The sequence below is a fragment of the Eptatretus burgeri genome, chromosome 7 (assembly GCF_056783735.1).
Source record: "Eptatretus burgeri isolate ZD-2024b chromosome 7, Ebu_testis_v1, whole genome shotgun sequence".
In the NCBI taxonomy this organism is placed as follows: Eukaryota; Metazoa; Chordata; class Myxini; order Myxiniformes; family Myxinidae; genus Eptatretus; species Eptatretus burgeri.
In genome coordinates, this window is record NC_140967.1 from 17,109,290 (window position 1) to 17,114,289 (window position 5,000).

Consider the following 5,000-nt stretch of genomic DNA (forward strand, 5'->3'; position numbering starts at 1 on the left):
GTGCGTTTGCAGGTCGCAAAGTGTGACCTGCTTCTACATTCGTGCTTCGTGTAGTCACATTATTGTTTGGTGTTGTTTTTGTGACACACTTCAGGACTGGCCTCCTATGGGAAATTGGAAATCAGTCAACATCACAGCATGACATAAAATAGTGCAAAGACGCATCCCCTTAACTACTGCCCAATTAGCTTACTGTACTTCCAATCATCAGCAAGGTCATAGAATCCATAATCGGAGTCGACATAAAATCATTCCTTTTCTCCAACAGCCTCATCTGAGATCATCAATTCGGATTCAGCCCTGGTCACTCTACCTTCGACATTCTGCTTCTACTCTTCCAACAATGGCAGAGGACCTCAATATCAGACATGACCTTCTCTCTGGACATATCTTGAGCTTTTGATACAATCCTGTCTTACTCTCCAAACTCTCTGCCTCTGGCATCCAAGGCCACATCCACTCATGGCTTTCTGACTTACTCTACTCTCGTAGCCAACGTGTGGTACTCAAAAGAATCCTTTTATTCTCAACTCCCTGTCAACTGGGCTCAGTCCTATTCCTGATCTTCATCAATGATCTCTCTCACTCTCTGGAAAATCCTCCTTATCTCTTTGAAGATGACTCCACCATCTGCTGTGACATCTTTCATTCTGCTGATAGACAGGCAGCAGCCTCTTCCCTCCTCAGACCTTGAGAAAATCACAAACTGGTCAAACACAATTTTGTGTATGTATCAATATTGTCCACCCTTTGCATTCTCCCTTACCCCTGCATCCCTTGTATGTATGTCCCATCATTATCTGCATCCCTTGTATGTCCATCTTGCCTCCATCTACGTTCTCCCTCTGCCCTGCTGTTGGTGTTTCCCCTTTCTCCTGCTGTTCCCTTTGTTATGTTGTGTCCTGATTTGTTCTGTGGCATCGCTCTTCTACAAGCCTAGACAATGTAAAATATATATATATATATATATATATATATATATATATATTTTACATTGTCTAGGCTTGTAGAAGAAGGAAGGTTGGAGCGGAGGAAGAGCAGCAGGTATTGTCAGGGAAATTTGTCAAAATCAGATCCAGAAGAGAATAGCACGGTTTGACAGTATATCTATGGATATATCGACTCCTCCCATGCTCTCCTATATATATATATATATATATATATATATATATATATATATATATATATAAAGAAATAAACAAACAAATCAATAAATAATAATTTAAAAAACAATGCCGCAACATTCGCAATCCTCAACATTCGCGGGATTTTTCAGGAACGGATCTCGGGGTACAACTTTGTTGTTTTGCCTTCACTGACAGAAGAACCGATTTGGAGCGGAGGAAGAGCAGCAGGTATTGTCAGGGAAATTTGTCAAAATCAGATCCAGAAGAGAATAGCACGGTTTGACAGTATATCTATGGATATATCGACTCCTCCCATGCTCTCCTAGCCGAAGAAAGCCGCACAAAGCAATCATGAAAGGCTACGTATGGTAAGCCCTTTGCAGTTTCAAACCATTCCCAGAGTTCCTGTACAGCTACAAAACATTCACAAGTAGTACATACATGAGAATCCCAATGCTATCCACACATACACACCCCCTCATATATATATATATATATATATATATATATATATACATATCTATATATATATATATATATATATATATATATATATATATATATATATATATATATATATATATATATATCTCCGACCAAGCCAACCAAGAAATAGAACCAAACTCGATTCCACCAATTTGTAAAGCTAACAAATAGCAGACTTGGCTTCAGGCAATGTTTTATTCGTTGTCAACGAACTTCCTCAAGTTTTGGGCTTGAGGAAGTTTCTGGATGGTGGTCCACAAACGAAATATCACCTGCTGTTAACGTCCATGTAACGTTGTTCGATCCCTCATTTCAAACAACGGCTTGTGAGCAAAGGAGATCAAGCTTCAATCCAACGAGGATTAAAGACAGGAATTTTCTCATCATTAATCTTGAAGTTATTGTGCATTTGACAATCTCTAACTCTCATACTTACTCAGTCAGCTTTGCCTAATCCTGGTCCAAAGGCTTTCTCTTCCTTTCTTGTCATATTTATATTTGCACTCACATATGCAGTCAGTTTTCTAACAATACCCTCCGCTTGCCCCTCCTCATTAGGAAGAGCCCTGACCTCCATGACTTCCAATAAATTGCAGATGGTTTATGGTTCCACAATTAATACTTATAATAAGACCATTCCTCATTAAAAAAATAATGAACAGTTAATTCATTCAATGTCAAAAAAGAGAGATACAAAAATGTTCATTTCTCAAAGAACAAAAAGTCAGGTTATGAAAATGATAATCAATGAGTTTGATCACGATCGAATCATTAACTTTACATACCTGTATGGAAAAAAAATGCACTGTTAAGTGGCAAAGGAAACTTCGGTGAACTGAGATGGAACATGTGAGTGCAGCCACGTCTTGTCAACGACTGGAGGAAACATGTACGTGATTCCACAAAACAGGCATTCATGGTGCAGCAAACAATTTGCCACCGCAGCAACTTCGCCAATTGATCTGCAAAAGTCACAACAATGGTTAACCACCTGGAATGTTGATTTCAACCCAGGAGAAAGACTATGCGTATGCTACTAGTATTACTACTATTACTACTCCCATCACCGCATTATTCACCACTTCTTGAAATGCCGGTCAGGGAGCGTTCTTGTCCTCAAATCTTTCATCAACAGGCTGGCGAGGTCTGACGTTTGACTGAAGGTGGCGGGAATTTTGTAATCTGTTCAGAGTGCAGGCAAAACTTGCATACTCTTCGCAAAGGATACTGTGGGATCCTCTGTATCTACCAACGAGAAGATGGATCCTCCAGTAGATGCCCATCTGATGGAGGGCACACATCGATGAATCAACCTGCAGGCAAAACACAACAATGAGAGTTTAGAGCTGTGTTAGGATTCAAACCCAGGCCAGACAGCTCAGAGATGAAGGTGTACACCCACACAGCCTCTAAAGCCTTCAAATGAAGATTCCAACTGGAATTTTTACTTTTCATTTTTACTTTCTTCATTGTGCAAAAACCTGACTGCATTCTCTGCCAGAATATTTCCTTTGCATCTCACGAGTCAATAGCATTGTTAAAACCTTCCATGCCTTTGTCAATCCAATCGAGCATGGAACTATCATTTATGAATACTTCTTGACACGAGGCATGTTTGGCATTCATAATATCAGAACCATGACACGACTGACATCTTGTGAAGGAAACCTCTGAAACAATGAAAAGGCCAAAGAAGCCGCTGGTAATTACTGCCAAGAAATCAAAAGAAGCAAACTCATGATTGAAACAAACATATTGATCATTTCCTTGTCACTTTATCCCTTCATTTTACATTCATAGTCATTAATACAGAAGGGCTCAAATATCGGACTGGGTAAAACTTTGTTGTGTTGACTTCCCCGCTGAGGGTTCGATTTCTGTGGATGTTCGGGGGAGAATCTCTGCATTCTATGATGGAATAGTAACCCGTCCGGGATGATCCCTCGTTTTAGAAACCTCCGCAACTTGGTCCGAGTACCCGATGTCATACAGGGGGGCTTTAATGCAGGAGGAGGCTTATTAGGCTTGTAAAGCATGCACAATTATTGCCAACCTATGGTTGTTTGTCCATACTCTACGTGTTTAAGTACTGGGCATCAAGCAAGGAAGCAGCATATACCATTTTTAAAGTCTTCGGTAATATGGAATCGGCAAAGCCTAGAAGCGAACGTAGAATTCTTCTTACATTTGCTTCTGACTTTACCTATAACTTGTTCACAACTGTATACTTGCCAACTATACCATGGTACGTGTAAGCGCCGCACAGCTGATGATTTTGACGCAATTTCCGGTTACTTCGGCCTGGATTCGGGATCAGCGATCAAATAATGTAAATCACGATTAAAAAATATTTTTTGATGATGCGGGAGATTTCTTTATTAAAATTAACTTTGGGAAAAAAATAATTGAATAAATAAATAAATAAACAATCACTTCTGGTCAAGAATAAAAGAAAATATAAGTTCCGGAAAGAGTTTCAAAATCACTCCCGGTAATGTTAAATACAAATTAAACACTTCCTGTCATAAAAAAATAACGTTCGGAAGTATAAAATTCACTTTGGGAAAAAAAAAAAATTGAATAAATAAATAAACACTTCCGGTCATGATCTCCCGGCATGCATCATTCCCCATGACAAAAACCGGAAACAAAAAAAACAACAGAAACAAAACAAAAACGGAAGCAAAAGGGTCATAGCCAACGACACGGATTCACAATTGCCAGGGTATTGTGTTGTTTTTGTTGTTTTTGTTGTTTCCTATCCTCTCATGTGCACGCGTTAAATATGAAGCTCACTGCGTTCACTATTACTCGGTCAGGTTTGAACTAGCGACCTCCCAGACTCTCCATCCAGTCGGTAAGTTTAAATTGGAATTGGATAGGTACCTGGAAGTATTGGAGATAGAGAGGAATAGGTATGTTAGCAGGACTTGTAGGTAACTTGAGCATTGATGGGTGATTGTGTGCATGTGTGTGGAGTGCTGTTGGTGGGGGTCGTCTCATCAAGGGGTGTTGTGTCGTTGATGTTGTGTGGTTATTTTTACCCAAGACCATCCTCACCCATGCCCCCCTCCATGGAAAGAGAAAAAAATACAAAAAATAAACAAACAACAAAAACCTTTTTGCATTTTTCTTGTATTGATCTCATGATAGATTGGGGTGGTGTTGATGTGGCACAGACATGATGGGACAAATGGCCTCAAACTGCATCTCATTTTCTTGTGTGTGACTCAGAGCAGATGCTCTAACCATTACATCACCGAGGATGGTTCAGAGCTCAAGCATATAGCTTCGAGTTGTCTAGTCTGGGTTCGATTCCTGATCCGACTATAAACCGTCAGATTGGTCCTTCGCAGGCAGGGCAACTGTCCCTCGTTTGCTCATTCA

The 5,000-nt window shown here is 39.9% G+C and overlaps 1 protein-coding gene across 1 annotated transcript in view; it reads right to left on the reverse strand.

The window, feature by feature from the left end:
* Positions 1 to 5,000, reverse strand: part of LOC147022743 (uncharacterized) — a 684,736-nt gene that overhangs the window by 326,935 nt on the left and 352,801 nt on the right. The window contains exons 5-6 of the mRNA XM_085887534.1: positions 2,693 to 2,926; positions 2,399 to 2,575 (exon numbers count right to left, since the gene is read on the reverse strand). The gene's annotated coding sequence lies outside the window, so the exon portion shown is untranslated. The remainder of the gene's footprint in view (positions 1 to 2,398; positions 2,576 to 2,692; positions 2,927 to 5,000) is intronic.